This window comes from Phyllostomus discolor, chromosome 13 (assembly GCF_004126475.2).
Source record: "Phyllostomus discolor isolate MPI-MPIP mPhyDis1 chromosome 13, mPhyDis1.pri.v3, whole genome shotgun sequence".
Classification (NCBI taxonomy): domain Eukaryota; kingdom Metazoa; phylum Chordata; class Mammalia; order Chiroptera; family Phyllostomidae; genus Phyllostomus; species Phyllostomus discolor.
In genome coordinates, this window is record NC_040915.2 from 24,710,250 (window position 1) to 24,734,557 (window position 24,308).

The 24,308-nt window shown below is 48.4% G+C and overlaps 1 protein-coding gene across 1 annotated transcript in view; it reads left to right on the forward strand.

The window, feature by feature from the left end:
- The first annotated feature begins 897 nt into the window (after nucleotides 1-897).
- SGCD (sarcoglycan delta) overlaps nucleotides 898-24,308 on the forward strand; it is a 770,090-nt gene continuing 746,679 nt past the window's right edge. Inside the window, exon 1 of the mRNA XM_036014319.1 lies at nucleotides 898-1,563. The gene's annotated coding sequence lies outside the window, so the exon portion shown is untranslated. The remainder of the gene's footprint in view (nucleotides 1,564-24,308) is intronic.

Genomic DNA, 24,308 nt, shown 5'->3' on the forward strand with positions numbered 1-24,308 from the left:
GCCAGCTGACAAGTTTCCTTAGGAATCTCATTTCCTGTTACTGAGATTTAAAAACACATAATCACATTTTTTTTGTTAGTATTGCACTGTTACCCATCTTTTTGAAGTGTCTTCTCATTTGAAAATTCTCACATGTATTTATTTTGTCTGTCTTACTCCTATCAGGAAGGAGCCCCAGTTGACGGTGGAAGCGAGGAGGCCCAGGGAGGGCCGGCGGAGCGCACGCAGAGCACAGACTGCAACACCACTCCTCTCCAGGGAGAGGGCCGGGTGGTCCAGGACCGTGCCTGGCAGCAGCACTCAAAGCGAGTGCTCACTAATTGTTTGTCTATTGATTGGAGGTTGTCAGGCCTGTCCTGCAAGACAACTCATTTTTCCCTGGAAGGAGGAGCCCCTCGGAGTCTGTCGGTTAACGGGAAAAGTGCTTACTCTGGAGGAAGGCGGGGCAAGCCGGAACAAGCTGTCGCTGGGAATCTGCATTTTCCTTCACCACTGTGCCCTGGGGAGAGGCGCGCGGGTTCAAGGATACTTGGAAGCTATCCCTTTGGTGGAGACACGTAGCTGCCACGGGCCGCTGCTCTGGGCTGATCCTGTGGAGTGGGGTGCCCTCCACCCTCATCCCCGCCTCTCTCAGGCTCGCTCCTCTCCGCAAAGGGAGGGGGAAGCTGGGGGAGCCTTGCACACTAGTCTTGCCGGAGCTGCAGACAGCAGCCTTGCGCCCTCCGGAGCCTCTCGGTGGCTTCCCCTCGGCAGCCCGGGTGTGCGGGCTCTCCCCGCCACCCCCACCCCCGGCTCGCCCTAGCTCCCTCCCTCAGCCCAGCGGGCCAGAGCGCGCACACGGGGGCTCCGGCACGTGGGTGCGTGGGCGCGCGGGAGGCGGCGGCCGCTCCTGCCGCTGCCGGAGCCCAAGCCCCAGCCAGCGAGATCGCCCTCCATGCTGCGGGCTCTGCGGCCGCCTTCCGCTCAGCTTGTAGCCGAAGCCCAGCACGGCGAGCCGGCAAAGCAGCGGAGGGGAGGAAGACACTGCCAGGAGGAGGGGCGCGGCAGACGGGGGCAAGCCGGACTCTGAGCAAGGGGCGTCCGCAATCCGGAGGAGGCAGCCCTGCTCTCTCGCTCGGTCTCTGTTCCAGCCGCTGCCCGAGGTTCCAGGCAGCGCGATGCTCCTGCGCTTCTAGGCGGCAGCCAGCGGAGGCTTCCCGCAGCCGCTTGGCCCACACCGGCTTCAATTTCGTGGACAAGTCCCTTGTCTATCCTGACGCGCCCGGCCACTCGAGCCTGAGCGAGCGCGAAGTCCAAAGTCTGCCCCCAGCGCCTCCAACTTCCCTGGGAGCCCCTCTCCCCGCAGCAGCCTGCGCCAGCCCTGGGAGCAATGCGCCCCCAGCCGGGCGGTACGCCCTCTGCCAACTCGCCACCCATGGGATTGACTGCCCTCAGCTGCCCTGCTTGGAGCGCGTAGCCTTCGCCGCGTGGCCAGGGAGAGGAGCAAGACATCCAAGGCGGTTCGAGGATCTCTCTCGGGTCAGTCTGCTGGGGTCCCCTGCGGGGGAGCGTCAATACCCAGGGGTGAGTAGCCTGGTTGTAAGAGTCCTTTACCCCGCCCTCTCCCAAGCTAGGAGCTTGCAGAGGTGGCTGGGAGATAGGAGAAAGTTGAGTCTCCTTGCACCTATCCTGGGATTTGGCAGCTAAATGTATTATTTGTTCCCCTTAAGCCAGTTGCCTTTGGGGCTTCCCTGAATGCCTCTAATTCCAAACCCGGGACAGAGATCCCTTCTGCCAGAGCAGACCACTGACCGTACCCCACCGACCATACCCTTTGGGGCTCGTCAGCCACCCCCACTTTAAGCAGGCACCCAGCTTAAGCGCTTGGAGATCCGCAGCCACCTGGGCGCGCTCGGAGATCATGGGCAGCCTGGGACCCTAGGGGAGGCTTAAGTGCGCTTCATTGAAGATAAGTGACTGGCGAAATATTAAGGAAACGTGTCCGTGTGTGAGTGCAAGGAGGAAAGGTAGCGGTAGGAAGAGGCGTGAGTGAAATTTATCTGTTGCTGATGGATCAGATGCCCCTGGGTGCCCGGCTCCAAGGTGCAGGTTTGGGGGCGCCTGATCTAGGGCTGCCGGACAGAGTCCAACAGGTGGCCTGCTCTGGCTTCCTGTGGCGGGCATGGGGACGGGAGCCACTCTCTCTCCCGGGCCCAGGCTGCTGCTGCCTTCTAGGGGCGTATCTGAACACGGGTAAGGAAATGCGCTCTCTGCTCTCAGGCCTGATTTGGGGTGAGTGTGTGAGGCATCCAAATGCCTCCTGTCGGAAAACAGTGGCCTCATTGTGTCTCTGACTGAGGTTTCAACTCGCAGGCAACTGAGGGGCCATTCAGCTGCAGCGACGCGGACTTGGCTGGTCCTCGGATGCAAGCTCCAGCCTTCTTCAAGGTCCCTGGTGGCGGGTATTCCAGCTCCCTGGGCCGGGCTCAGGGCCAGACCTCAGCATTTTGCCTCTCTGTGTTCCACCAAGGGGAGGGGGAGCTGCTGGAGTACCAGGCGCTGTGGCCTGAGTACTTCTTTACGTGCCTCTTGCACTTTTACCCTGAGACTCAGATGCAGGGGTGTGTGTGTGCATGTGGGAAGCATGTGCACACATATGTGCACACTTGAATGTGAGGACGGGTGGAGTTTGAGAGCTGGGCGGAAAGAGGCCAGAGAGAGACAAAGTTCTGCACCTGCCCACGGAGATTTGAATTGGGAGAGGGAACGGCTGCACTTCGAAAAAAAGTTTTTTTCTGAACTACGTAATTTTGAGTGTGCAAAATACCCTGGGCCCGGGATGTGGTGGCACTCCAAAGTGGCACCTTCCAAGGTCTGCTGTATCACGTCTCCGTCCCCGAGTTCACCCACCTGTGGACTCGGGGACCCCTGCTCGGGGCAGAAGCCCCCGTATCTCCGTAAAGAAGGTACTGAGAGACGGGTGTCAGGTTGGAAGATGGAGCGGCAGCTGGGGATGGGTGTGGGGGGAGTTGTCTGGAGGCTGCATGCATGAAGACAGTCTGCTTTTACTTAGATGCTGTGTTTCAAGGGGGCTTTTGGCCTTGACAAGACAGATGGAGATTTCGAGATGCTAAATCTTCCCCGACACCCCCTTGGTGCCGCCACGCCACTGCCTCCCCTTGGTGCAGCGAGTGGTGTGTACGAGGGAAACAAAGTGATGGGCACTCCAAAATGCAAAAGACCCTCCACTTGCAGGGCTTGGCCCAGCTGCTTCACCCCCACGGGAGGCTCCGGGTACTAGAGCTGTTTGGCTTTGATCGTTCTAGTGTATCATTTGCTGCTGTGTCTTTCCAGCCCTGGTTTAGTTTCCTCCCCACCAGGGACCTGCATCGCCAGGGTCCTCTGGCAGCAGATCACCAAGAAAGTGGGGGTAGTGGGAGTATCTTGACTTGTAGAGGGCGCTGGCTGATACAGCAGGGGCCACGCACACGCCTGGCCAGAAGCGTGCCCCCTGGAGGCTCCTCGTTGGGAGGAGAGCCAGGAGCTGGGGTGTCCAGAGGAGAATAGGCAGCAAGGTCTTGTGGATGAGAGACACGGGAAGACAGAGACAGACAGACAGATGTGCAGAGTGAGGCCAAGAAGAAAAGCAGGGAGGGTGGGGTGAGTCACAGAAAGACAGAGAGACACACAGAGTCTGGGGGGTGGGGGCATCAGAGAGACACACACACAGAAACCAAACGGGGGAGGGAGAGAGTCAAATGAGAGCAGGAAAGCTGTAGGGTGGAGGGGGCAGAGGGAGAGAATGAGAGGAAGAGGCATGGGAGGGAGAAGAGGAAAGGAGGGGACAGAAATCTGAAGAAGACTGAGAGAGAAGAAAGCAGAGGGAAAGGGGTTGGGACGGCGTGGAGAAGGGGGGCGGAGGGGAGGAGAGAAAAGGTGGGAGAACAGAGGAAGTGGAGTGTGTTTAGTCTTCATGGACCACATTGCCGTTCCGAGGGAGTGGACAGAACCCACATCCCTAAGTAGCCAGCCCCTGGATAGTGTTTGTTTCTCAGGGGAGTCGTGAATTATGCAGAGATTGGACACCCGCTTGGAGCCCAGCTGCATCGGAGACGACAAGAATGTAAAAAGTTCGGATTCCGGGTAACCGCGCAGATGTACGAGTTTATTGCCTTCTCTGTTTCTTTTCTGGAAAACGCAGGACCTGGGAATTGTGAGGGAGGGTTGCTTGATTAACCACATTTGTTAGCGATTTTCTAACCCCTGTTTAGGGGTGTATCTGCTGGGTAGCTTCTGAGAAAAGCAAATTGCTGGACCCACTCCCCCGGGAGTCCGATCCAATAGGGACAGGAAGGTGTCGCTTTGGGGACCTCAGTAGATTCTATTCTAAAACAGATCATCTCTGAGCTGCACTTTGATACAACGGAACAGACGGAGTAACACCCTCCTCTAATTTGTTCCTGTATTCCCCCCTAAGAGATATAGTTTAATGCCTCCTCTGGTATTCCGTCTGCCCCAGAGAAGCTCACTTCTTGTGAATTTCTCTTGATAAAAGGACAAGCCCAACGATGGCTCAGCTAGGGTTACCTTTCCGTGAACCTCATTAATCACCGTAGCTCCAGGGGACAGCAGACAGCTCTTCTGGATGACCTTGTCAGGGGTGTCCACAACTAACAGGGATTGAGCTCCCGGCAGGGCACTGTCCCGGGCATTCTTTATTCTTGGGCCTGTTTAACACTCTCAGAAACTATGCCACAGGCACCAGTATTATCATCTGCATTTTATAATTTAGGAAACTGAGACTCAGAGGAATGATGATACTTGTCCCAGAGAAATTATATTAGTTGTCCATGGTCCAGTGAGCAGGGGAGGCGAAATTCGAACCCAGATTCGGTTGATGCCAGGGTCTAAGGTCCTAATTACACTGCACGCTGACTCCTAATCCTAACAGTCCATTCGAGACTGCTGGAGCCGAAGGTCCTTGCAGAGCTTTCCCGGGCACGCTCTCTCCCCATGCTGTCAACCGAGGGGAACGAGAAGCAGCTGAAAGAACTGAGAAGTGACTTGCCACAGGTCCCTCAGCCAGTAGGTGCCAGAACTGGGACAAGTGCCCTGATAGCCTGAGCCTCAGTCTAGCCTTGTCCCCACCACACCGGTGATTATCATGCCTGGCTGATCATCAAGGTCACATGAGCATCTTACTCAAGTTCCTGGACCCCGCTGGAGGCTTACTGAATCTTGGGGCAAACAGCCCAGAAGCCCGTATTTTTAGTCCCTGCCCCAAGCCTGCATCTGCACATTATCATTTGCCCCAGTTTTCTGTCGCTCCTGGCATCTGGTGCTGTGGATCCCTTCCCGACCGCCTCGGGAGAGCGGCGCCAAGCCCGCCTGCTTCCAGCAACATACACACGCCCAAGGCAGTGCACTCTGGAGCCGCGGCCCAAGCTGGTGTAGCACAGGAGAGGGAATGAACTGCCCCCCGCCCCGGCCCCGGGGGAGCTCTGAAGGCTCTGAGAGAGGTGTGCTAATCACACTGATGCTCGTTACACTCGGTTTTCCCTGGGCCGAGTCGGAGAGCATTTACAGCAACATCACATGCGCCTTCCATGCGTCCGCGTCGGTGTTTGTGCTGACACTTGACAGAGTCACACCGTGAGCCAGGCCGATGTGCTGCTGTGTCAGAAGCGTCAGGCTGCCTCTGCCAACTGAGTGGATCTCTCTGTGGTGTAAGAAAGACCCCCTTCCTCCCCTTCATCATCACGCTTCAGACTCCCTCAGACTGTGCCAGCGCCTGCTCCTGCCGGTGAGAAGGAGCCATCCCTCACACTCTGTCTCTTTCCGGCCCGCTTCAGTGGTTTGCCCGGCGACTTCGACATCTCTTCCCTTCTACTTCCTTGAATAGTGGCCAGAGGTGCCAGACATCGTGTCCAGCAAACTGTTTTGTCATCTTTGCCTTTTCAGATCCAGATTTATTTTCTGAATCTGTTGCTTTTAACCCAGACCTCTTCGTCACAGACGGTAGTTGAGCCTTGGGTCGCTTTGATAAGCAACTGTGATAACACGTGTTTTAAAGAATGACAGCTTGTGAATAGGTTGCGAACCAAGGAATAACTTACAACATTTGCATGTTTACCAGGCTGGGAGCCTCCTGTCCTTTCAGCTAGTTTTCTGGCGTTGGGGTGGGGGCAGTCAAGCGGTTAAGACTTGGGCTCTGAGTGCAGACAACTAGGGGTCAGTGCTAACCTCCACCTAGCTATCTGGTATGATCTGGTTATCGAATGTCCCCAAGTCTCCCTTTCTGCCCCTGGACACTGAAGAGAAGGGCAGGGTGCCCCTTGTGTGCGCGCTGACCGAGGGCTGAGTGTAGTGTCCGCCTGGCACGTAGTAGGGACTCACCGGTTCGCTGGTGCAGCATGTTTGCAAAGCACCTGCCATGTGCCGGGCTCCATTTGACCCAAGATAAAGCTGACGTCACAGAAGTTAGGAGGTTATACACCTTACCCACATCAGCCATGTCCTAAGTGACTGGCTGAGACCCGAGATCAGACCCACCCTTTTCATGTCCCCTGACTGTCACTGCGGCGTTGGTGTCACTGTTCCTTCCTTATGCATTAAGACAGAGTGTTAAATGTGATACCTCTTCTGGTTCGTATTTTCACTGAACCCATTACTAGCATGTCAAATGGAATCCTTCTAGCTGAGGGTCTTTTGAAGTTGAAGGGATAGTTTTTAGTTGGTGAGGTCACCTCCAAATATTCACTTTTGCTATTTCAGCAGCTGGGGAGTTTTCCCGGGTCCATCCCCTGCTGCCTTTGCTGGGTTAGCTGCCGCCTGTTTTCAGGGCTCCGCGTAGACGTTGCTCCTGGAAGAGCTCCCTCGGCTCCTGCGGGGCTGAGGTAGAAGTGTTTTGTGTGTTCCTCTGCATGAGCTGTAGTACACAGGTCTGTGTTTACCTCTCTGTGTTTGCTTCTCGTCTGCGTATAAAAGCTCCTGGAGTTCCGGAACCTGGTCCTCATTGAAGTTGTTTCTGCAGCACCCAGGCCAATGTGTGCCAGACAGAAAACTCACAGAATACTTTCAAAGGACCAGGCGAAACGTGGAGCTCATTCTAGGTGGCCAAGAAGGAGTGGTCATTCGGGCATTGGAATCGAAGACCCTGTGGTGTGATGTGTCCCCAGAGGCCCCAGTTCTTCATGGGAGAGGAGCCTCGTGGTCTCAGCAGTTGTTGATTAACTACGTGGGTAGCTCCGGGCAAGTCCCATTGTGATGCTGCTTAGGATATAATTAGAAGGGATGTTCTGATGTTTAAGTTAATGTGATTTTATCTGTACATTTAATTAGTTGCTCACAAAGACACTTTTGTTTCTCAGCCCACAAGTTTTCGAAATTAATAGGCTTCTGGAGTAAGAACCAAGGTTAGAGATAAACTAGTTCTACCAGCTTGTGTGAGAGATGAGAAAACAGGCTCAGAGAAGGACAGGGACTTGCCCGAGGTCACCCAGCAAGTTAGTGCCAGAGCCAGCGTGCGAGCAGAGGTTTCTGGCTGCTAGCCCAGGACCCTTCATGCACAGCTGAGAGTGATTAACACATCCATGGTGAGCTACTTGTTGCTTTGAAGGCATGTTTGCAAGCTTTCTGCATGTGCACAGCCTGGACTCTGCAAAATTCTGAGATGAAACTCAGGCTGAAAAGTAGGGAAGCGAGACTGACATGTGTTGCTGGTAGGGCAGGCCCACGCGCCAGGGAAGTTGGTGGGAGATCTTCCTGGTGGGTCCTGTGTTGGTTGGCAAGGCCTAGCGGGCTTCCGAGCTCCCCAGTCTGCTTTTCAAACAAGGAAACGCGGCCAGACAGGTGTCTGCCTCTGATGTTCTTGAGTGAGATTTTTCAAGGAGATTCAGAGATAGATGGAAGTTCATTGCCAAGCCCTTGGCACAGGGTTTTTGGCAGAGTAGTGGCTATGCTCACACTTTCCTTCTTTTAAAATAGAATTTATTTATTTATTTTTAGAGAGAGGGGGAAAGGGAGGGAGAAAGAGAGGGAAAGAAACATCGATGTTAGAAACATAAATTGGCTGCCTTTCATGCATGCCCCAACTGGGGACCGAACCCGCACCCAGGCATGTGCCCTGGCTGGGAATTGAACCGGTGAACTTTTGCTTTGCAGGATGATGCCAAACCTACTGAGCCACACTGGTCAGGGCCACCCCCCCTACTTCTTAATGCCTTTTTGGATGGGAAATAGTCTACCTCGGGACCCCTTTCTCTGCCTCCAGGGTGCGTCAGAGTCTGACTAAATGGCCCAGCCTAAATGCCCCTTGGACACAGAAATGTGTGCAGAATACTCCGATGTCATTAACACATAGGTTTTTATCATGTGGTGTCAGTGTTACAGAGACAGGAAGACATGGGTCATCGGTGCGACATGTTGTGGATGATCCTTTGGAAACGTTACCATCAGTGCTGACGAGGCAGCGGAAATGTCTCAACACAGCACCTCCCCTGCATCCCAGAAGCCTTGCCAGACCAACCCAGAGTAACAAGACTGCGGTTATTCAAGGCAAGAAGGCACAGATAAGAATACTCTGTGCCTCTCAGCCATAACCAGTCTGAGATTATTGGTGCTTGCTATTTTTGATTTGGTGTGTAAAAGTAGGGTACAAGGGAGAGGAGCCTGTCTTTTTACCCCAACCGCCGGGACAGGTGGCTTGCTTCCCCAGCTTGTTTGTGTGCCCCAAATCCCTCCATTGAAGAGTAATGCCTCTGGGCTTCGCATAATTGGAGGTTTTCTCTAGTCCTCTATTTAAGATGCAAAACTTCCCAAGTAGGATATCGTTCAGCTGCGTTAGCTGTCCAGGCCTAACACCTCACCTCTTAACTTCTCATCTTGCGGCGGCATTTTGATGCCCATCGAGGGTAAACAGCACCAGCAGCAGCACCACAGCACCTACTGCTGCTGCTGCTGCTACTGCCAGTACTGTTGTTCATGGAGGACGTGCTGTGTGCCAACATGGTTCTGTGTTCTTGGTGTGTGTTTTCTCATCTCACAGGCCCGGTAACCCACTGTTGTAGTTGGGGGTTGGGGAATTGTGCTGAAAAGTGGGGGCACGAAAAAAACAGAATAGTGAAAAAAAAGTGGTGTCTGTGTAGGAAAACAGTGAGAAGCAATGCAGAAAGCCAGGGGGAAAGGTGGCGTCCCCTTGTTCTCTGTTCCCGGACAGCCAGGTCTACAAATAGCATCTTCTGAGAAGGCTAAGGACACTGAGAAGTGAGAGCTCATGGCACTAAATCCCTCCTGTTGTGCCTGGCAGAGCAGGGGTTGGAACGAAGACTGTTCTCACTTGCAAACTTCGCTAGTGAGAATGCGGTCTCCACTTGGCTTGTACACCTCCACGCCGGGCAGGCACATGGAGAGCTTGTCCTGTGGCTTCCACGTCCCTGTGGTGTTTCTTCAGGAGCATGTTTTACCTCCTTATCCCATACATGACCCCACACACCATGGACACAAGGGTTTCTCAGAAACAGCACTTCCACTCTGGGTCATTCACAAATACCCCCCTGCTCTGCTGTGCCCTGTTACCCACTGCACCCAAGTCCCCATGCAGGCAGAACGTATTCACGCGTGTAATTGAAACAAAACTTGCAAACATAGTATTTACCCTTGCTGTGGGTGATGTTCTCTGATATTTTTTTTCACTGGGCCACTTCCCTGTTCCCAACCCAGAGGGCGTTACTCTCGGATTTAAAGGCATTACTATGAGCTCCAAAAAGAGAGCCCGATCTCCCCATGCTGGGTGTGTGAAGAGCCCTTTCCGGGAACTCAGATGACTGACTGCTGGGACGGGCAGCGGGGCACAGGGTTTTTAAATAAGGTAGATTTTAGCTTACTCGGCATCACATCTGAAGGGTAAAAACGAAACAGTGCAAACTGGAAAAAAGCAAGTATTCTTCCATTCCAGACCCCGAGTCCCCGGTCTGCCCATTTTTCACACAACACTGTTGCCAGGGTCTTCTGCATTTCTCCTGCCAGACAGGGGGACAGAATGCATACTCCCAGACAAATGACAGCATATGATATGCCTTGTTTCTTAACATTTAAATGGTATATCTTGGGGATAGTTAACACAAGTTTATGTTTAGTTGCCTCTATTTTTCTGAGCTGTGTAATACGCCCTTATATGTATGTGCTGGGATTTATGTAGCCGTGGAACAGTGCAGTGAGTAAGATTCTAAACTCTGGAACTAACCTGCTTGTGTGTATGTGTGTGTGTGTGTGTGAGAGAGAGAGAGAGAGAGAGAGAGATACCAGGGCAGGCCTCACTGAATTGAGCTGAAGTTGTGTGAGCTTTCAGTAATTCAGCGTCTACCATCACATGAATTTTTTTCACACCGTGAAACTACCCACAATTATTTGTTGAGGATTTTTGTCTTCGGGATCCTGGGAAGATAAGGGACAAGTAAAGATAATGGTTTTTGTTCTTGAGGAATCTGGAGGACACGACTTACCCAGGCTGAGCATGATAAGCAGTCATGTGTTTTGGAGACTTAATGCCACCATCCCATGCAGAAAAGAGAGCAGGCCTGAAGGCCTTCGGGTGGGACCATGAGTTTCGCATTTGAGGACCAGCACGGAAGGAAGCCAGTGGTGTTTGACATAGGGAAACACAGTAGCACATGCTTCCCAGGGAAGAGCTGCTTGTGATAAAAATAAAACATCCCATCTAAGCTGCCTGGGCTAGGGTTCTGTAGAATATTTAAAGAAGGCTATATGGCTATTTGTAAATTATGAGAAAATAAATTTCACTTTGCAGGGTGCAGGATTTTCAGTGACCCTGTCTCGCATATAATGCTGGTGAATCGAATGGAGGCACAGAAATGTGCCCGGGGTGTAATCGTTCACGTGTTTTAATTGGGCAGTCTTAGCTTCAGTCTAATCGTTGCAGGAGCTTTGGTTCGACCATTGTTCAAGAGCAGATATTTGAGTAAATGAACTGATTGGGAAGTGAAGTCACTGGTTTGGTTAGTGTAAAACTAAGGGAAGAGACTGAGGCAGCTCCATCCTCATGGTGGGCAGAAAACCATATGACATTTCTCAAAGAAAGAAAGCTTTAAGTTATCAGCTGGGAAATTCCATACCAGCCAAAATAAGAGGAAGTTTTACATCGAATGCAAAGATACAGGTTGTTTGTTGGTGTTTGCTTGTTTGTTTGAAAAAGTTAATTTTTTTGTTGGAAGTAGAATGAAATTAAACAGCACGCAGAATTAAAGGCAGCCAATTCTGCCTCCTCGCCCTGCTTGCAGAAGCTGTCGTGTGGTAGGTGTTCCCCCCACAGGCTCAGAGAGGGAAGGAAATGGAGACTGGGTCCAGACGCTTGAAATGCATTAATGCATTTCCATTAAATGACACATTCTTAACAACAAAAATGTCTCTGAGCTCAAAGCAAGACATTTATTTTCATACACCATAGTGAAGAGAGACATATATCCAGGATCACTTGATTCTGAGAAAATACGTATATTGCCTGTTTTCTGTGCATGCACTTCCGTTAAGAAAAATATATAGCTATGAAAAACATTTCCAGCCTGGGTGGTTCTTTTTCAGATGCAAAAATCACACCAACTGAAATCCTTTCTGCGCTCAAATTGGGCCTGCCAGGTGTAAAAGAGGGCAGTGGGGATGATGTGATAAACTGGCCGGTGCGTTCCATCTTAGCTCATCAAAGCTGCGCCAGGATTGACATTTTCGTACAATATGGCTTGATGCTCTGATTACAGATTGGTCGTGAGCAGCTAGACTCTTCATAATTTTATGCACTAAGGGATAGTGCTGGAATCATCAAGCTGTTTGGTTTTGAAACCTGGAGGAGGAAGTATATTTCTGGTTCTCATCTCTTGTTAAAGAATGTGATGCAGAGGGAGATTCGCACAGAAACAAATACATTTCATCCTAGGCAAAACTAAGAGTCTCATCTTCCTTCAAGTCGTTGGTGATAGCATTTGTCTCCCACTTAGTCCTGGAAGTTCTGCAGAGAAGCTTCAATTGTAGTTTTCAGAAGGATGTTGAGTATTTATACTTCTCATCGCTGATTTTCCTTGGGATAAATGGATGGATTATTTGGAAAAGAGACAGTCTATCATTGTATGTCTTTTGGGCTTGTTTTCAAGAATTCTATTTTTAATTCAATTGTTGAAACTTCTTTATGCAGTGGAATTACCAACAATTATATCTTGGTCAAGGACCTTTTGTCCTTGGGGTCTTGGGAGAATGGAAGACGAGTGAAGACAATGCGCCTGTCCTCGGAAAGCCTGGAGATGGCGCGTGCTTACCCAGAGCAGACTGAGAGGGACAAGCTGTTGCGTATAATTAAGACCTAAATTGAATGCTACAGACAATGAATCCACTAGGATCGAGAGAAAGAAGTAATCAGCGAGGAGCAACATAATTGGGTGATATTTCCAATGTGTCATAGGTTAGCGAACAGTTTTGTATGATCCTGATTATATCAACTGAACACTTATAATAATAATTAAAAATAATCGTTCTATACTTTCACTTGGTGGACTGCCTCAGAAGGCCCACATGCTAGAAAGCACCAAGGTCACGGATAGACCTAGGTTTCAGCTCTTTGCTAGGCTTGGGGCAAGTAAGGGAAACCTTCTGTACTCCAGGTGCCCAACCACTGCCCCCGAAAGAAAACAAAAACAAACCTTGAACTGAAACCCAAGTGAGCAGTACTGAGCAAGGTGCAAGTGGGAAGGACCAGAATTATTCTGGTGCAAATAGACCCAAGGCGCTGTACCTGAGGATGGGCCTGGAGTGAGCCAGTCGTAAACTGGAAGTTGAGGAAGAGGAACCTGACTCCAGCATGCTGTTGGGTCCCAGAAGGGGGTCCAAGGGGTCCCAGCTTGGTAGCCTCTGCTGGCTTCCAGCAAGACCAACCACAGCTCCTCTTTAGAGGAAAGCTCACCCTAGTTGGGACTACAGGAATTCCATGGGGGAGGACTTTAAAAAATGGTCCCACAATCAAAGATGATAAAAACACTGAAGAAAACCAGCCATTATCAGTCAGAGATTCTAGGAAGAAAGCAAAACAGAAAGCGGACTTCAGCGCCTGAGGTTGTCAAGTATTGGAATTATCACATAAAGAACAGAAAATTATTAGGTACGAATCTTTGAAGGAATAAAGGCAGTTATTTAAAAACTGAGCATGCTGCAGAAGACTCTCAGAAGTGACCAGGAAATTTTTACCAAGAACTCGATAGAACTTTAAAAAAAAGAATTGATGGAATAAACAACTAATGGGTGGATAAAATGGCATCGCAGGCACAGCTGACGTTTAAGGAAGATAGATTTCAAAAATATCACCCCAGATGCAGTACAGGCAGACAGGAAGATGAAAAGCCTGAGAAAGAAGTTAAGAAATATAAAGGATAAATCGAAAAGTTTGTTACATGTTTAATCAGAGTCCCTGAAAGGGAGCAAATGGGGGAGCACAACACTTGAGGAGATAGAGAATGTCTGAGAATTTTCTAAAACCGATGAATTATGTAAATCCATAGGTGCAGGAAGTGCAAAGATAACCACACCTTGACACGTTGTAGTGAAACTGCAAATACAAAACGTTTTGAGAAGGTCTCCAAAGCATCTAAAGAGCAAAGACAGATCGTAATTAATATTGACAGCAGGCTGAGAAAATGAGTGAGTTATGACTATACACTAGCCTAGAGATGAGTATCAAGATGGAGAATACTTCGATTATTTATGACATTATAGCAACATTTTCGCATTTTGCTGAAAAAATAAGCCACACTGAACTGTGTGTGTGTGTGTGTGTGTGTGTGTGTGTAAATTTTTTCAAAAGGGAAGGAATGTAAACAAGTTTAAGGTGGTGGGCTATAAGCAGTTTCTTCTTAAGAGCGAGGCAGTGAGTAGGGAAAGAGCACAAGAAGTGGGCTTCCGGGACTGCCTGATTCGAAAGCAGAGGCTGTAGGGACCTGGCTGCCCTTGACCTGGGGAGGCGGGGTTACTGGAATTGAGTGCGTGACTTTCAGAAGGAGAGCTCTCAGTGATTACCCGGCTTTTAGGAGTTCCTGTGCTGGTGCACAGCCTCCATCCATCCACTTGTGTGGGTTTAACACCAGCTCCTCCTGACGATGGCTGCAGAACTGTCCGCCTTTTCCTCGGAAGGTAAGGGGTCGGGGCCTTTTATTCTCACTTGTGAAGTCTTACTATTTCCACAGTAAAGATGAGATGGTTAACTACTGGGTCAAGCACTGACAGCTACAAAATTGTAGAGCTGGGATTTGAACCTTAGCGTCTGGCTTCGCTATGGACCGTTAACACGAAGCCACCATAGCTGAATTACAGCACGTATCACATTTCCTGTTGTGAGGTTATGAGATTATAACATGCTAGTTCTTATCAGAAGCCGGAGAGTTTTCCCCTGGCTTACTGGTGCTCCTCTTGCCACCCCTCTGTCTTGGTAACCTGGCACCCAGTGTGCAGGCCAGACACTCGGGATTACCCGTGACATTTCTAAATGTTTTAGCTCATCTCTACTCAGAGCCTTCTTTAAAAAATTTAATCTTTATTATTGTATTTTTCCCACTACCATTTAGACTTCTTATTCACCCTCTCCCCAGCAGCCACCCCCCTGTAGTCTATGTCCATGAGTCCTTTCTCCTTTTTGCTCAATCCCTCCACTCTCTAACCCTCCCCTGCAGTAGCTGTCTTCTGCAAGCCTGTTGCTGTTTGTTAGTTGAGTTCGTTCATTAGATTCCACATATGAGTGAAACCTATGGTATTTGTCTTTTACCACCTGGCTTATTTCACTTAGCATCATGTTCTCTAGGCCTGTCCACACTGTTGCAAAGGGTAAAATCTTCTTCATTTTTATGGCTGAGGAGTGTTCCAATGAGTGAATATCCCATAGTTGTTTTTATCCATTCATCTACTGATAGACACTTGGGCTGTTGCCATCTTGGAATGGGCTTCACAATTTACTCCTGGACTTTTATTATTTTCAGCAGGTATATGCAGTTTCATCGGTGCTCTTTCAAAATGTATGTATTTCAAATATTTAACAAACCTATTTTTACTTTAAGAAAATATCTGAAGCCATGTCATTCCATCCTTGCATTGAATAAATCAACCACCTTTTGTTTTTGGTGGTAACATGTTAATTTCGTTGTTTACAGGAATTCTTTCACATCACCTTAACTGCAACCCTATGGGATGATACAAAAAACATTGTTTCCTTATCAGAAAACAGAGAACCCAAGAACTGGGGCACCTTGTCCAAGGACACAAACTCAAGCGAGTTGGACTCATTTTTGGAGCCTCTTCTGCTTCGAAGCCCAGAGCTCTCCCCTTTAAAGGGTTAGAGAATCTTGGTGGTTTGAACAAACTCCTGAGGCCACTTAAACTGGGCGTCCCAGGGAAGTGGGGAAGCAAGTGGTGTCAGCCGTAGAAGGTGAGAGATGGCTAAATCAGGTTCTGGCAGTTGTCGGCGGATGGCTATGAGTGCTGCCCTAGCTTCTGATTTTAAGGGAAACTGAAGGGAAACTGAAAATCTGGAGATTTCATGATATCTTTCAAATTTGAAAATATTTACAAAACTCAGAGTAGAAAGAAGACACTGTGCAGGGCCAAACTGAGCACATCTGATTTGTCCGCGGGGCACTAGTTTGAAACCTGCGATCTCAAATTACAGTGCAGGTGGGAGGCGTTCCTCCGTGATAGTCCCAGAATCTGGTCGTTTGGCCCTCGGTTGAGCGTTTCCAGCGATGCGGTGTAGCTAGAGCTTTCTGTGACGGAATGTGGCTCCATTGTTGGCATCTCAGTGCTCTTGGGTTATTGATCCTTAGCGCCTTTGTTTTGCTTACATCCTGTAACTATTCATGATTCCACAGGGCATCCTCAAACATTTCAGGAGAGCATCCTTTTTTAAAAAAATCATTCCCACTTCTAATCTTCTTTACATGCTACACGTTCATTGTCTTTTAACTATTAACCCGAAAGCGTGGTTCCCACAGCCTTTATAATGCCAACTACCTTCTTCCAAATGTCCTCAAATCTGTTCAGTTTCTCCTAGAATAGCCCACAGCATTCCATGAAAGCATCTCATTTTAACAGATGTTATAAACATTTTTTTAAAAAATGTATTGAGATATAGTTGACATAATATTATTTTAGATTCAGGTGTGTGCAACATGATGATTCGATTTACTGTTACGACATCACTCAAAATCAGGTAGATTGATTTTTAATACATTTTGAAGATATGTTTGGAGTTCCGTGACACAAAATAGAGCCTATGTCACAATCGTTCAATTTGTTTTTCGAAGTGGCTCAAGCCAGTAAAGGTCAGGAGGCATAGGGGACCATCCACTGAGAAGACTTCCTGTACTTCTGGAGACCTGAACAGAGAAAACAAATGGCTCTTTCAAAGAGCAGACTTACTGTCGAAGGTTTGTAAATTATAGATGTGACTTGTCACAGAACGGGTCCTCGCAAGGGCAGACGTCCACATGGCATACAGCAGACAAGAGAGTCTGGAGCAAGGAAGTTTTAATGAAATGCTTGTGAATGACCATTCTAGATAATGCTAGGAGGTCAGCTAGTTAATGACGAGCACTGCGGTTTATTAGACACTACTGTGTGCCAGACCCTGCAACAACACAGAAGGGCATGATGAGTGTAGAATACTTAGCACAGTATTAGCAGTTAATGATTCAAATAAGGAATAAATGTTACTATCATTATTATTAATACTGTTATTATGTTTAATAGGTTACTTAGCCTTGTTACTCCTTAAGAGGTCATTATTATTGTCATTTTCAGGGGAGGTTTCTAGAACTTAGGCCAGGTTCTGAGATCACACAGCTCGCACACACAGAGCAGTAAACCACCTTCAGGCAGCAAACCACTCACGACTCCTTCCCCCACATGCTTCTTCCTCCTTCGCAATCTGAGGTAAACTTGGATTCAGGGAATAACCCTTATTCCTCCTGAAGATTTGTTGAATTTTCTCTTTTGTCACATGATTATGCAGTGGATTTAATTTTAAACTCAGGTGTAGGATTACACGTTTATCCTTGCCAGGCATTATTTATGGTGTTGGCACTGTATTCTAGTCTATTTAGTTCATTTGGAAACTCAAGAATTTCAGTTGGTTTATTAAACTTGTGACATGTGCGTGTTTGACAAGCAAGAATGACTTCTAGGACTTTGTCCTGGTTTTTCACTATAAGATATTTAAAGGGGACACAGAAAAGGGGGAGGCAGCAAAGCAGAGCCTTGGACACACTCCAAGAGATGTTTTCTTTCATTTAACCTTCCCAGTTTTGTATCAACCATGCATTGAAGTTCTTTGTACGATATATGGTGACCCAGCGGGGTATGCATTTACTCTCCTATGCGTATTATAGTCCGTCTCATACAGTTTCATCCTGTACACGAGTTTATCAGGAAATATACCGGCAGATTTATTTTTGCCCAAACCAATATATCCCACAATTATGAAATTCTATCTCTCTGCAAGCCTAGGGAGCTTATTTAAAATTCAGATGAGCCTGGTATGAATTATTTTTGTTGAACCTATAATGACTTGAATTATCACTGCTTTCTGATATTGATTCATTCTTGTTGGTGTGAACAATATAACATTTATTTCACTTAGAGATTCTAAAATGATTTTAACTTTTATTAAAGTAATTTCGGGGAGGAGCAGAGTCCTAGGAATGTACAAAGCAAGTTATGAAGCAAACCAGGATCATTACAACTGGGATCTGGGCACTCATAACAATTCTGTTTAACCTAAATGAATGTATAGGTATATTGGAAATAGAAAAGATATTGTACATGATTTAGATTCATAATAGTTTTGGTGGGGGAGGGTTTTTCTAAGAATGTACAGAAAGTTAATGCATTACTCCTTTGCATCTTGTCCCTCACAAGGCAGGGGGTTTATTCAAACAGAGACCGGGGCTGGCATAGTCCCCATACGATTTTCCCCTACCTTGTGGAGAGTAAAGGGAAGCCGCCCTGGGGAGATGCATGAAAGGCTGCATTTAATTGGGAGGAAAAAAAATAACCTGTACTTGTCTTTTTAAATCAGTTTACAAAGAGCCATATTTCTCTCAAGATTCCCTTTCTAGTCTATATTTATAGAACAGCATCTTAAAAATGGCATTTTTCTTAAAGAATCAGAACTTTAAAAAAGCGTTTCTACTTTCATTAGAAAATGGATTTTTAGGAGATACTGCACTTAATAATTTGAGATCAGCCGGGGATCTTTCTCTATGTGGCGACCAACAGCGAGGGGCTCGTGGGCTGGTTTCGGCTCTTGGCCAGTTGCAGGTGAGTCCCTTTGGCCCTCGGCCATGGCAGCACGCGGTTGAGCCTGTTGGGCAGAGGTGTGCTTGAGTGACACCTGCTTTCCCTTCTGCGGGGCTGTGCTTGTCGGCCCTGACTCCTCCCGGCGGCTCTGTGCCCGTCTGTCCAAGCCTGGCCTCTACAGGCATTTGAGGTGGGAGGAAGGAGGGTGGTCCTGTGGACGGTGGAAGAGATTTAGGCGAGATGATCAGCCCTCCTTGAAATAACTACAAATCCCCTTAGGTTCTATATTCACAATCCACTGTTTTGTTTGTTTGTTTTTTGTTGTTTTTTTTTTCTTTCTTTTTTTTTTTTTTTTTTACAAAATGTGGTTCTTTGATAATTTTAGATCTGGTTAGCACCTATGTATGCAACTAGAAGTACAAAGTGTTTTTGATTAAATATGCATAAAATTCAGTAATAGATACATGTATTTGCAGTGATGATGGTGGTAAGAAGAGACTGTCATAGAGCATAGCCTTAGGCAAGGGGAGGATAAGAATGTTTGCCAACAGGAGTCCTACATTTTTGAGTTTGACGGATTATCAGTGGATACGAGGGCACAGTTTTTTACACTCTTTGATCTGCATACCCCAGCTCCCTGACAGCCTCTTCCTCAAAGTTACCGTGTCACTTTGCACGGACTGTACTTGTTTGCAGTACCCATGTGATATCAAGGTTCTGGGATTTTTAAAAAAGGAAAACATTCTTTTGCTCAAGAGCCAAGGTGTAACCCTTTTACATGTAATTTTTTTTTTTTAGCTCCATTGGTGCCATCTCTGAAAGAATTACCAGCTTTATTTTGTGGCCTGACTGCTCCAAGGCAGCCTGGCGTGATGCAAGGCGCGCTGCGGCCAGGCGGTGGCCGGCCGTTCCACCCTGGGTGAGGCACACGGCTCTGCACAGCTGTGCTCTCTGCGGGCGTGAGGAGGCGAGCGGCCTGCCCCACTGAGGTTTTATGAGGATTGAAGGAGGTGAAGGTGTGGTATCTGTAACAGTAATAATAACAACAGTTACTCACAAAGCGCCTTTTGTACACATTTACGAAGCGCCATCCTCCCACTGTCCTGCACCTCACTGCCGGAACCTTGGCCTCAGTGATGGTTTGGGTCTTATCTGGTGGAACATAATATCCATTTAACTGCCCCCGAGCACCGTCTTGTTCTCCACGTGGCGTGCAGCCAGAGTGGTGTGTTTAAACAGCAAATACGATCTGATCAGTCCATGCTAAAGCTCTTCTAAGGCTCTCCACGCTCTTAGAACATGGTACAAAAATTCCTTCCTGCTGTGGCCCCGGTCGCCTCAGCCCCGTCACAGTCATGCTCCCCATAGCTCTCCTCACTCGAGGCGCCCTGCCTTCCTTATGATTCCTGCACACGTCCCTGTGCCTCCCTGTCCCCTTCCTCATGGGACACTTTCTCAAGCCCACCTTTCTGCTCAGAGGTTTTTTCTCCTGTTCCTTGCATTGCACCCATACTTCTTTCTCATTGCAACACGTGCAGAGGAGCTCGAGGGAACTACCAGAAAGACCGCCTTCCTCTGTTCGAGAGCAAGAGTTCATGGGGGGCTTCACAGCAGACAGGGAGGCCCTCAAGACCGAGGACCACGCTCCCCTTGGTGGACGTATTTCTCGGTCCTGGGGGGATGTGGTTGGCAGCTGTGCCCCTGTGTGCAGGGCTTCTGCTGGTCCTTAGACACACGCTGACTAGTGTGTTTACTGCTGGGGTTGCCACCACGAGCCCAGCGTCCAGATGTACTGCTTTCCCCACCTATACTCAGATGTTTGGGTTTTTTGGCCCATGTCACATCTAAAATAGTTTTGACTTGACATGGTTTTAGGCAAAGCCCCGCCCCCCCCACACCTGCCACTCTGCTATCATCTCCTGTTGTCTTGCCCTGACTCTACACACTCGTGGGTCATACTTACTGACCCCTTTTGAGTTTGCAGACTGGGACGGAATAGCAGGGGAAAAGTCCTTCTTGAGTTGGGAAGCCAGCGACACATTCTGCAAAGAGAACTGCACTACCATTTGAAGTCCTGATGGCGACCTGTGCCCTTGCATGCTGCTTTGGCCCTCTCTGTCCTCATCTGTGCACTGGGAATAGTGACCCTGCTCTCCCACTCACAGAGGTACTGTGAGAGTCAAACGAGGTCATGGCTGTGAGGGTATTTCGTAAATGGAGAGACGCTGAAGTAGAAGGGGCTGTAATTATGAGTGACTTTGGCTTCAGAGAGCAAGCTGGCCGTGAACAGCCTGCTCTGCAATTTCGGACACCTGCTACCACAGAAACAGAGAACTAATTAAAAGGGCAAGAGTTATAGAGCCACGATTCAGAGGCGCAGAGGGAGGAGACCCCTGCTTACCAGCAGGAGCGTGAGGGAGTCGGAGAATAGAGACGACGTCGGTTTGAATGGAGGCCCCGAGAACGCTACCACCGTTACGCACGTGACCACATTCCATTGTGTAGCTCTGGGCTGCAGCAGCGTTCCGGCATCAGTTGTAAAGTGGAACATCGCACATCCTATTTTTAAACCGCTTCATAGTACTAAAAACTTCATCCGTCAGGAGGGAGGAAATATAGTTTATCCAGCCTTATATATAATTGAAAGTTTATTGATAATACATTTTACTTCATAAGGCTTAATTTCATGCTTAGTAGTTGCAGAGTTGTCTGGTGATGATTTATTCATCTGTAATTGTTTCTAACCTCTGCTTGTAATTCCTCCTCAACTTTCTGTGTGTGATGTATTTCCAGAGACCATTTTCAGCTTACAGTCAGTGCCGTGGCCCAGCCACGAAAGCTGGGTAGGATCCAGAGGAGCGGGTGACATACGGCTGCGACCTCTGGCCTGTGATGAGAACACACATTAGCCTTTGCCTCGTCCTAGTCAAGAGACCGCCAGGGCCCAAGAGGCCCCTGTGGCTGCATTTCCACTCGACTCGGTGCCTTTTCTTTGTGATTCACCGTAAGATGTTATCATAGCTCATGGAGAAATGGCATTAACTTTAATTTAACAAAATTGAGTGTTCTATGAGATATTGAATTACGCTGCTTTCTCTTAGTCGGTAAACACATTTGTTAAAAGAAGTAGATTACTGACTTGCTGTGTCCTACCTGGGCTCATTCACACACGCCATGACAACAGCACTCTTTTTACCCGGGACTTGGTGTTTCATTTCGTTTCAGTTCTGTGCTGCTCTGAGACCTGTGCCACGTGACTGATAGAGCTATCAGACCTCTCGGATCTAACATCGCAGAGCAATTTATGGTGGAGTCTTTTCTTTGTGGGGGAACCACACTTGGCCCTTCACTGTAGGTCAGGAGGTCAGGCAGCAGGTTGTCACAGCTGCGGGTTTTCTGTCCTGTGCACAGGGAAGGGCAAATTAAAAAGGACTGTTTCTTAGGATTTCCTCCTGTACCTCACAGGTTTCTGGGTGTGGGCACGGCATAGGCCAGGCCCTTTTTTGTCCATGTATCCTTGACAGTGTTTCTGAAGACACACGTACTTCCATTTTACATTTCTTCTTTTCTTACAGAGATTTCCTTGTCTCTAAACTGTGAGTTACTCAGGAGCCGACACTCAGTTTGTTCATGTTTATGGTCCTAACATGAGCAGAGTGATGAGTGTGTAGTAGATAGCAACTATGGTGGTTAATACATGGGTGATTTTTGTTTTTTTTTTTTCCTGTTCAAAGTGATAGGGGGAAAAAAAACTAATAGAACTACAGTTTGGTGACTTAAATTTAGGAATACCTTGCATCACCTGGCAGGTATTGATTTGCTATTCACCAGGTGTGTACATCATGGTTACGAGCTTGAGCTCTGCAGTCCACCACACCTGGGTGCGGGGGCTTCTTCTCGCACTTTGCTGCTGACTCTGTGAACAAAACTGCCTCAGTTTTCTTAGCTATAAAGTGGGGTAGGAATAACAGCATGGATCTTGTTTTCATAAAATAACCCTGATCAGTCGTAGGTCAGCAGGCAGACGTGTAAGTGGATTGAGAAATGTGTGATGCGGAACCACAGGGCCCTGTTTCCAACATGTGCGGAAGTTACTCGGAAGCCCAGGAAAGGGGCAGGGGAGGAATGCAGGTTGTACTTGTAATAAGATGTATTTTTGTTATAAAAAGCTCTCTGCCTTGTTGCTGAGTGAGTCTTTTCTTGCACAGGTTGATCTTTCCTCCTCTTCCCATGTCCTCCTCCCCCCCAAAAAATGGTTGATGTGTTGGCCAATGAGAGATGTACTCTGAATGTCTCACGAAGCCTGGTTACCTTCAGCAACCACTGCCAGAGCTGCCGTACGGACGGACTGCAGCTCTGTGCTCGAAGTGCTCAGGATGGCTCCTGGCTCACAGTTGACCATTCGGTGAGCGTTAGCTATTGTTTGCGTCACTATTGCCCTGCCACAGTTACAAATGAATATGACTGCAGTTGGTGTAAAAACATTGCTGCTTCATGAGAAACACACAGCATTTTTTAGCTCTGGCTCATTAACATGAGCCACTTTCTTGAGCAGCTGTCCAAGGAATGGCATTACCTTCACCTCAAATGGTAACTGGAGGGTTTGCTGAGATGGGCATGAACTGTACACACCGGTGTGGGCAGATGTCAACCACAGAGATGATACAGGTTTAGCATCACACTGGCCCTTTCTCCATGCATCTCAGGTGTCTATTATGCCTCAGGTTTCCGGGGTAAAGCCGAGGCTGGATGTGTGTCCTTGTCAGTCATCTGCACAGTAAGCGCTGCTCGACGCCAGGGCTGTCAGCTGTGGACCACAGGCTGGTGCAGAAGACTATGTGTCAGGAGAGGCTGGAGCTGGTGCTTAGCTCCTGGCTGGAGCTCCTGCCTGGCGGTTGGGTGTTCTGACCCCATTTCTGAGCAGGGTGGTAGCTGACATTGTGGGCTGAGAGACAGGAGACCTGAGTTTGTTACAAGAGAAAGAGGTTATAGAATCATGGACGGCTTAGAGCTGGAGGGCACCTCAGTGCTTATCTTATCTATAATAATAACGAGCTAGTATTTATTGAGTATAAACTATATGGCAGGCACTGCACTAGGTGATTTTCATATATTATAACATTTAATTCTTGCAATAGCCCTGCCAATTAAGCAATGTTTTCCCTAATACATATGTGCCAGATACATGCAAAAGGGTTTGCAAATGTCACCTCATTTAATCTTTGTAACTGTCATTGGGGCTGCTGATACCATGCCTGGAAGTGGAAAGGCTGAAGGTGGGAGAGCTTAAGTGACCTGTTCAGCCACAAATAGTTCCTAGGCAGCAGAGCTGGGTGGCCAACCCGTGTGTCTGAGGGCAGAACGCCAGCAGCCCCCTGCTGCTCTCTCCCGCCTCATCTTCCGCTCCCTGTGGTGGAGGCTGAGAGCTGTAAGGAACGCACCCCATGGTGATGAGCACGTTGAAGCGTCTCCTTCAGGACCAGAGCTCTTTCTGGGCTCTTAAGCTTTCGGTGTGGACTCGTGTGACCCCAGGAGTCCCTCCGGCTCTGGGCTGGGGCCGTGTGTCGGCTCCTGGTCCAGCCTGTTCAGTCTCCTAAGTGAACACCTGGAATGGAAGTTCCTCCTAACGTTCAGTTCTGTTCTGAGTTGTGACAGAATGGCCTCCCTGGTGGCTGGTCACCTCCACGGTGTGTGCTCAGTCCTGCTGTCACCATTTCCTTGCATTATTGTGAGGCAAGGAGAGTTTCCTTATTCAAGTCATTGATGATCAAAGTCATCCAGTATGTTATCATTACAGGAGTGAAATTCGCTGAAAGATAATTTGCAAGTGTTCAGGGTCTGGCACAAATAACGCCCCTGGTTTATTCCAAACTCTTTTATTACAGAATCATAAGGTTGTCATTCTGTAACATAACACTAGCACACTCAAGCATACCATATGACGTTTTAGGTGAAATGTTAAAATTAAAATGATAACTTATTACACCCATATC